Source organism: Pteropus vampyrus, unplaced genomic scaffold, assembly GCF_000151845.1.
Source record: "Pteropus vampyrus isolate Shadow unplaced genomic scaffold, Pvam_2.0 Scaffold37, whole genome shotgun sequence".
NCBI lineage: Eukaryota > Metazoa > Chordata > Mammalia > Chiroptera > Pteropodidae > Pteropus > Pteropus vampyrus.
In genome coordinates, this window is record NW_011888818.1 from 2,403,000 (window position 1) to 2,413,471 (window position 10,472).

At 35.9% G+C, this 10,472-nt stretch overlaps 1 protein-coding gene across 6 annotated transcripts in view; it reads right to left on the reverse strand.

Moving 5' to 3' along the window:
- CTNNA2 (catenin alpha 2) overlaps nucleotides 1-10,472 on the reverse strand; it is a 1,043,800-nt gene that overhangs the window by 810,155 nt on the left and 223,173 nt on the right. The window lies entirely within an intron of this gene.

Below are 10,472 nucleotides of genomic sequence, written 5' to 3' on the forward strand. Positions count from 1 at the left end.
AAAAAATCTATTTTTAGATATAAATACCTGCTTTTCTTACTTTTTAAAGCATGGTAAATGAGTGAAGTAAGGTTACCTTCTATGTAAAGGGGATGCCTTACTCCTCAGTCTTGGCGGCCTTTATATAGAAAATGGCCATTCAGTGATGACTGCTAGACCCATTTCAAACACTGAGCACACACCAACACACATATAAACAAAGTGGGTCGCTTGCCCTTCTAAATGCCTAGCTTGGCACATCAGCCTGCCCTTGGCTGGAATTAATTGATTTTTCTAGCCAAGAGAATGGCCCAATGTCTTAGGGCCAACCCCCAAAGACAGAAGTTGGCAAACAATGGCTCACAGGCTAAATCTTGCCAGCTACTTGTTTTCACAGAGCTCACAAACTAAGAATCATTTTTACCTTTTAAAATGGTGGTTTTATAAGTACCTACATAAAAACCTTGATTTTTCCTTGTTGGGCCGTATACCTTAAATTATTTCTGACCCTTTAAAGAACAAGATTGCCTACCCCTTGTCAAATCATACACATCACAGTGAGAGAGACAGAGAGAAAGACATACGAGAAAGAAAGAGAATAAGAGAGAGATGCAAGAAAATAAATTTAATCTCACATATCCACATGGATGCAAACATTACAAATAAAATATTAAAAAGTAAAATATCTCAAATTATTAAAATATATATTCATCATGACCAAGAAGGCTTTCCCTCCAAGAATTCAAGAATGGTTCACCATCAGAATATTTAGGAATGTAATTGATATATTAAGTGATTAAATGAGAAAAACTAGAAGCATGCAGAAAAAGTACCTAATGATATAATGGGATACAAAATTGATGAATAAGGCTATAATGTGAACAGTGAAACATGACTGTTTGGTTCAGACAGATCTAATGATCTCATGTCATTTGGTTTACTTGAGTTTTTATAAAAATCATCTTTTGTTCTTGTCTCTGGCAAAACAAGCACAAATACAAATTAATCTGGTGGACTTTAGGTACCTGCACATTTCCTCTTAGCAAATGTCTATCTGCCCTATCTTTTCTTATTTTTCCAGCAACTCATTTGGAGAAGTATTATGGGTTAGGAACAAAATTGTAAATTATATTTTTCCCTCTTATGAAGAAATTAGTTTGACATCAGAGAATTTATTAAATAGAATCATATCTGCATTCCCACACTTCCTTTTTTCTTTTTTTTTTTTCAGATATATTGAATATAATCAACAAATAAAATTGTAAGATATTTAAAATGCATAGCAGGACCTCAAATAACGTCATTTCATTCAACATCGTGTCATCATAAAGTTGAGAAAAACAATCGATTCCTGGCTGGGTCACTGTCTGTGTGGAGTTGGCACATTCTCCCCCTGTCTGTGTAGGTTTTCTCCAGGGACTCCAGCTTCCTCCCACATCCTAAAGATGTGCAGTTCGGTGAACCGGTGTATTTAAATTGTCCCAGTCTGAGTAAGTGTGGGTGTGAATGTGAGTGGGCCTGAAATAAAAGGGTGTCCTGTCTAGGGTTGTTCCCACCTGGCGCTCTGTGTTTCTGGGAGAGTCTCTAGCCATCTGCCATCCTGAACTGGATGGAATCAGTAGGTTGGAAAATTATTACCTTACTTGTTTTTATTCATGTTTTTGAAATATATGTATAGCTCACATTTATTTCCATATTTAATATTAAAAGTGTTTGGGGTCTTAGAAGTTTGGTGATGTTCTAATAACCAAAAATATGCTACAGGAATTTAACTCTATCAGTTAGCCTAGGATTTCAGTATACATTATTTCATTTAAAGCCACAATTTCCAAGAACTTATTGACGATGTTAAGTGACTTACTGTACATCAGTGATTTGATATACATATACGTTGCGAAAGGATTACCACCATCTAGTTAATTAACATATCCATCACTTCACATATTTATAGTTATCTTTTTTTGATGAGAACACAAGTTTTCTCGCGGCAAATTTTAATTATGTAATGCAGTGTTATCAACTACAGTCATCATGTTTTACATTAAATCTTCAGTCCTTATTCATCTTATGGCCAAAAGTTTATAGACTTTTACCAACCTCCTCCTATTTCCTCCTACTACAACATCTTTTTTGGGGGGAAGGTGAGTCTTAATTCCACATCGTAGGCCCATCAAATGTTGTGCACCGAAAATTAAGCAGCCTCCCCACGGGACACAGAACAATGCAGTGGCAAGAGTGGGCCATGAATGCACGCTGCCTGCCTCTGAATCCTTGCCCGAGTGATTATTAAACTGTAATCTTGAGAGGCCCCACTCATCTCTCCTCTAAATACCAGTTTTCTCATTTATAAATCCAGAGTAATGACAGTAACTTACTCACAATATGGTAGAAAATACAAATGAATATATGTGCGTGTGCGTGAATATATGTACACACACACACACTGACTGGCGTCAGTAATGTTGGCTATTCTTATAGTAGAGAAATCGTTCAGTTGTTGACAGATTGCTTTTTAGATCATTTTCTAGGTAGGGGCCTCATGAGGCCCAGATGTATACAGTAAGTGGTTCTTGTTTTCAGATTCCTATGAACTCTACTCTAGAATTAAGATAAATTCTCCCCTCTTTAACTGGTTTGTGAGTGGCTTAAATCTTGGCAACAAACCTCTGGTTGGAAAGTTGGGCGGCTGGCTGCACAGACACATTTTACCCCAGCTGGTACCCAAGCAGGTCTCAAGCCAACCTGCATAAATCAAGTTGCGAGCTAATTCCAAGGGAGCATATTTATTATTTGTAAAGGGTTACTCACAGAGTATGCTTTTAGCTCTTCATAAAGAAACAATTCAAATTGTATCAATGTGACTGGGCTCTTTAACAAACTGCATGTTGCTTTGGCTCAAATAACTTAAAAAAAAAAATGGAGAATGGAGATTAAGCTAATTGTTTTATCTCCTAGGCTACATAATCAGGAAATGTATTATCTGTGGAATATGAGCAGCCATCCGTCTTCAATTTAAAAATATATATTATTACAAAAATATGATGTCATCATTTTTTTTTAAAAGTGCGTAACAAACTGATGAAAAGATATTCAGCTGGAATTTTTAAATTATTTTATGATATGTGGATTTGAATTCCTGGTTGTGCAGATATATTTGGCAATGATTCTATCCCAATTGAGCTGATGATGGTTTCTGGCTTCTAGCACCTCCCAACTGAGTGATGACTTTAAGTTATATAGTGTTCTTTTTTACTCCGGCTTATTACATACTTGGCTTTTCTTAGTACTTCAATGTACCTTTTTAAAGAATATACATTTAAGAATCCCTTAGTCATTACGAAGATAACTATTACCACTGTAATTGCTTCGGTAGTGTCCAGACATCATCGTGCCAAGAAGAAGCACATAGTACCTTTCCTCTTTAGTATACTGGTCATTTATTATTTATTTAAGAAAAAATCACCAAAAGCTTAACAAGTTGGCAGAATTTGTTAGGCATTCAAGTCAGACATATACAAACAACAATCTTGTCCTTACACTTAACAAACTAAGCAAATAGCAAGAACTGTCCCATGAAGCCAGTGCTGTGACTAGGCAGAAGCGGCAAAGGAAATCCAGTGGTCATAGGTGACTAATCAAATTTTAATTATTTTAGGATTTCATATTTTAAAAATCCACTTGAATGAAAGTTTATAGTTCTTAATTAGTCTGTACTGGAATGCCTCTCTTTCTGCTCAACTAAACATTTTGGACTTAAATTTTCCAAATCTGCAGCTCATAGGACAGGAACATAACCCTATGACTTTTGTCTATTGATAATTAATGATTAACTGTCAGGGTATACATTAAGATGCCAGTTTTCCTTACTCACACCCTTATGAACGCTTCAGAATATTTTGAGTTATGAGTTCAAGTACTTCCTAATTTTCACTGTTAGAAGGAGAATTTATGAGACTTATCTAGCAAATTTAGAAAACACAGGAAGTAAAAGTGCCATAACCATTCTGGAGTAACATTTGGCCCCTGGGGGAGGTGGAGGCGTTGAAAACCATGTAGTCAAGAACACGAAGCAAGAAACTCAAGGGTAAAAATAAAGGAAAAAACAACAGAGAATGCATTTGTTTGTTTTCAAAATATAAAAAAAAAGTTCTAAAGTACCTATATTCCACATGCCTTCTTCTTCACTGTTGTAACCTAATGGGCCTTGGTTTTCATTTTAAAAATATGCTAGAACTTATGTGAATTACTCTTAAATTCCAACATTCTTTGACCCTTTGTATTGTTCATTCTTAGGTGTAGTTTCTTAAGAAATGCTAATACCAATGATGCCAAAATATTTCAAGTAAATCAATATATGGTAGTGAGGCTAAAAGAGAAAATTAAAAATAGAGGGAAATGAAAAACTTAGACACAATGGTCTGCATCTTCTATAATCACAACCCATAAAAATGTGGAATCTTTTACACAGAATATTTAAAAATCCAGGGCTTTAGTTACTTCTATCGGAACTGCTTTCTGAACTGTCATTCATGTCTTGTCGACCACCCCAAATAGCGGAAACCCAACAATCACCCTTTGTCAGCAGCTGCTGCCATTGTTAAGTCTTTTCTATGAGCATCATCCAAGCAGTGCTCCAATTAGATGAGTTAAGCTGTATTAAAGATACAGTCCAGTCACAATGGATGGCTTTAACAATAACCATCACCCCTAATGTTATTGATGCAAGCTGAATTACATGAATAATTCATCTTTTAAAGTAACAAATGTCCAAGGTAAGAGGAACTGTTTACCCATGCCACCAAAGCTTAGGAATCTATCCCTTTGTTAGTAAGTAGAGTGAAAGTGAAAAAAAATAAAAAATAAAATAATAATAATACCTTATATTGGGCCAGAGAGTTTATTATTTTGTTGGGTACATTTCAAAACAAAATCTAATGGCCTTTTTGTGGAATTAAATGATTTGATATGTAGTTTTTAGTTCAGTCTTATTGTCCTATCTGCTCATAGCCATGCCTTCTTCTCAGAGACATTTCCCAAAGCTCTCATAAGAATGGTGCCTTCAACTGATTCTATTCATATATGATTTCCCTAGGAACTGCCACATTTCTCCATGACTCCATCCATGGCACACAATAACCAGAAAAAGGGTGTCACAGTTACCTGTTGCTGCATTGAAAACAAACAAACAAACAGAAACAAACAAGAAACATACTCCAAAACCCAGGGAATTAAAACAACCACCATTTGTTATTTCCATGACCTGGGGGGGTCTTCTGAACTTATATACAGGCACATTCACTTAAGGGGTCAGCTGGGATAGAAGGTCGAAACTGCCCTCGCTCACATTTAGCAACCGCATTGGCTGTTGGCTGGAGTTAAGATCAAATGGGATGGCTACACTTATTTTTTTAGTTAGTATTTCACCTTGGGATCTTCACGCATTGGTTCTCTCAGGTCAGCATTACAACACGGCAGCATCAAAAGGTACAAAGGCTCCTGAGACTTGGGTGCAAAACTCACTCACTCACTGTCACTTCCACCACAATCTGTTCGTCAAAGTAAGTCATAAGGTAATCTTAACCAGATTCAAGGGACGGGGAAATAGATCCCCCTCTTGAAGACAGGTGCAGTGGAGCCACACTGCAAGGAAACAATTTACCTTATGAGGCGGAAGCCTTCTCCAAGAGGCTCCTTATTAGAGCAGCTCAGATTTTATCCTAACTCATAATTAGCAACAAATTAACTCTGGCTCTCTCTGGTTAAAACTCAGATTGTGTTGTTATTCATCGAGTGCTTTAGGGACAAGAAAACAAAAGATAGTTATTAACCTGGAAAAAGTCTGGCATATATCAGAAAGGGCCAGAGCTGAGACACATAGAGACTCATGGTGTTTCAGCCTTTGTTGCCAGCTTTCCTTAAGGCTTCTCAATGGAGATACTCCTTATTCATAAGACACATTCCCTTCTTAACTAAGGTAATTTGGGTTGGATTTCTGTGACTCGTACCTTAAAAAAAAAAGTCTTAACTCATGCAGATTTACATATATACATGTGTATGTGTATCGTTGTATTCATTTGGTTTTCAGTTTATGCTTTTGTGCAGTTCACTTCATTTTTTCCAATTTTTCATGGCTGTTTCACATTACTGGATGCCATTTGAAATGTTCTAATTTATTTTCTGGAAGGAAATAGACATGGAAAGTTTATGGGAAAGAAAAATTGTAACTAAGCAAGCTCTAAACCCAGAGTGAGATAAAGTTCCAAAAATAGTACTTTATGTTTGATAGACCATCTACAAATGTTATGTTTAGGTTTTAAAACATTTTTTTAATTCATTCTAATATTATTGATAGTCTAATATGAGACAAGCATGGTATTATTGGGTATATAAAAATGAGCAAACATGCTCTGTCTTCACAATGCTTATAGTCAAGGTAGGGAGATAGGTATAAGAACCAAAAACTTATTTTCCAAACAGGTATGCAGCAGGTTGGTAGCTAGGCCATAAAATGCATTTTCCACTTCCTCCCTCCTTTGAAAGTATTACCTGGACACATGGCCGACCAGCCAAGACTTCAGTTCCCAACCTCCTTTGCTGTTAGCCTAACTCTGTTACTAGGTACTGAGCAATAGGAGGTGAATGGTAGTGATATATGCCCGTAAAACTGTTTTGTCTGTGTTCCCCTCGCCATTGTACCTCTTTACACTGGCTGAGAGATGGTAAAAAATGAAACAGCAACCTTGGACCTATAAGTATAAGCCACATGCACAGGATGGCAGAGTTGCCCACCAGACCTCGACCACTCATCCACCTCTAGACTGTTACCTAAGAGAAAAAGAAGCTATCTTGCTGTCTTGTTTAGGGCACTGTATTTTTGCATCTTTTTGTTACAGCAGCCTAGCATATATATTAACTCCTTTCATGTGAATAAAAAACTAGCTGTGGGAATGAAGATATTTGAGAAACTGATTCTTCAGGGAAGGGGTTTTGGGTTTGAGGGGACCTGGTGAATGTAGTTTTTTTAATATCACACTGATTAAGATCCCTACTCTTTCCCTTCGTATCCTTTTGATGTTTAGCTCAGTATCTGAAATTTTGTAGGTAGTTAATAAATAATAGTGAAAGGAGAGAAGGAAGGAAGAGAGGGAGAGAAGGAGGATGGACAGAAAAAATGAAGAACAGACAGAAATGAATTCCATGATCTCACACTATAATATGTCTTCTCTGCCTCTACCCTACCCTCACCCCCACCCCTACTCCAACAACAGAAAGAAAAGTAATTATTAACTCAAAGGACAGCTCATTATACCACAAAACATATGAAATTTTTACATCATGTAATGTAGAATTTTTACAAGGATGTGATCATATTCGTAAGTCTCTTATATATCAATAGTTTATGTGAAAAAAAAGGCTCAAAGAGAATTCTCAGTTTAGAAGAGCACTGTGCGTCATCAAGTCAGATAATAATTTCTAAAATGCTACTTTTATGCTCTACAGTTCTACTCTCAGCTTAATGAATTTTGACTTTTCAGTATATTATTCTAATTTTGAAGGCACCTACAAAGAACATGTTTACATAAAAGGATAAATTTTAAAAATAAGTATAATCACACACACCTTGTTCTTTACCCAAAGGAGTTGAAAACGTGTCCACATAAAAATCTGCACAAGGATGCTTACAGGAGCTTTATTCATAATTGACAAAATTTGGAAGCAAGCAATATGTCTTTCAATTCAGGAATAAAAAAACAAACTATAGTACATCCAGAAAATAGAATATTATTTATCACTATAAAGAAATGGGCTATCAAGCCATGAAAAGACATGAAAGAACCTTAAGCTCACGGAGGCTCACCACTCTCAACTACAAAATGAGGAAAACAGAAAACATAATTAATTGAGTGTAGAAAAGAGCCACTATGTCTCTCTCGATAATCAGAAATGGAATGAGTAATTTTTCATATTTTCCACTCTCTATCTTGATATAAGAAATTGATTGCTCATATTTTGAAAATGCTAAATATTTATATTTGCCTTAATAATCTGAAGCAATTATATAAACAATAAATATGCTTTCCTGTGTACAGTGTTTTGATGATATATCTGTCCAACTAGTGCTGCCCTTTCCTTACCATAGTTTAACTGCTTTATCAAGATTACAAAAGCTGTTACTTTTATTGCATGTCTCCTAAGTACTCGACTGCCTATATTTTTTGTTTTAAAATGATCCACTTCCAGTGCTTTTGGTGTTGACCATTTACTTCCTCTCTTCAAGTCCTTCTGCAGCTTAGAGGCCATTAACCAAATAACAGGTATGGCACAGTTATTAGGTACTGAAAGGAGGACGCTATCTTCTAAAAAATCTTAGGCTAAAAAATCCCAGCCTCTGCCTTATTGACATTTTGGGCCAGAGCATTCTATTTTTTTTTTTTTTAAATATGTATGTCCCATACATCAGGATGTTTAGCAGCATCCGTGATCTCTACCTAGATACTAGTAGCACATATACCCCTAATGACAACCAAAAATGTCTTCAGATATAGTTAAATGCCTCCTGGAGGGGAGGGGCAAATAGGTACACCATTCTAAATTTAGGCTGTCCAATAAGGTGACCATTTAAAATTAAGTGAAATTAAATGAAATTAAAAATTTACTAGTTCCATAGTCACCCAAGTCACATTTTAAGTGCTCATGGCTTCATGTGGCTAAGTGGCTACCATATCAGACAGCACAGATATAGAACATTTCCATTGTTGCAGAAAGTTCCATTGTTGGACAGAACTGCTTAAAATCAAAGGATATGACACAAGTGTAATAATAACAAAGGAAATAACAATAATGGCACAGTTCCAGGATATCCTCCATTATGAAATTCCTAATCATCCAAAAGATCAATTCAAATTTAATTCCTTGTGTAAAGGCTTCAACTCAACCATTAACAAGAATTCCCAAGAAACTTATTTCTAATAGTTCAAAATACAACGAATGCTTAAGGATAATTGCAGAACAAGTAATTATTGGATAGGCACAATGATAGAGCTGGGGTATTGGTTAATTTCTACTAAGAGCTAAATTAGGAAAGAGTGTGAAAAGAATCTTAACCAGATATATATAATCCAGAAGTGTCTGGAAACTTGATCTAGCTGAAGACCTACTTTTAAAACAACCACAAGATATAAAAATCAATTGACTTATGGAGGGTTTCACTTCAACAAAACCAGAAGTGGCCTGCAGAGCCATCCAGCTTTGAGCACATTAGTCTTTTGAGCATATTAGCTAGCTGGCCTAAAGAAAATTTACTGATTAAAGGACCCTCCTTGTTTCAAGATCAAATGTACCCTCAACACGGTGAGACATCAGCATGAGGCCACATTTAACAATCCAGAAGACCAGGACAAACCAAAGTCAAGATTTGGGGATTTTTATTAAAGGAAATAAAAAGGTTCTTATTAAAGAAATATTAAGACTATTCACACAACCTACCTCCAGCTTCACAAAAACCTGAGCTAGGTTCTTAATGACTATAGTGTGACTGTGTGTGTGTGTGTGTGTGTGTGTGTGTGTGTGTGTGTGTGTGTGTGTGTGTGTGTGAAGCTTCATATTTAATAAATCTCCTGAAAAGATCACTAATAATCTCTCTCAAACCTTAATCCCCAAACTCAGGAAACAAAACTTCTTTTTATATTTGACAATGTTAGGCACATAATGCTATGTGGATTAACTGATTCAGAAAGTAGTTACTGAATATATAGTATGTTCTGCTTTAAGACAAGAAGGCTCGATAAGATCCCAGTGATGCATTCATTTAGAAAATGTTCCTATTAAATGCAACATATATACTGGGCATTGAAAATGTACACATATTAGAACATTCTCAGAGTAATTATAATCTGATGAATGGTAGAAGGGCAAAAGTGAGAAAGTGTGCAGGTAACATAATACCAAACAAGACAGGATCTATACTCTGTTAGAGTCACAGTGTTAAGGCTGTACAAAAACAGACTGATCACACCTCATTGTGGGAATTCAGAAGCCTTTTTAGAAGTGGCCTTTCAACTACATGTTGAAGATTACATAGGATTTTGCTATATCCCTATGGGAAGAGATGCTATTCCCAGCTAAAGTCAACTTTTAATGTAGAAGAGATGGGTGTATATTCTGAAGTGAATGGTATATGCTGGGATGCAGGGAGAGGTCTTAACTCTTTCAGAGTTATAACAAACAACTTTAAGCACTTTTTTCTCTCCCCCTACTTACCTACCTACCTCCTCCTTCCTAATTCAATGTGCATATAAAATGTATATTTTAATTAACTCCCAAGAATATCTGAAAATATGAGGTCAGGGAATGCAGCTAATTTAAACGGTTTGGGGGAAAAGTATGAGTGACTTATGCCTCTGAAAATGTTTCATTAATAGAGGAGACATTCTTCTCCAATTTTTTAAAAAAATAAACATCATTTCAACCAATGATCATCAAATATTTATTGA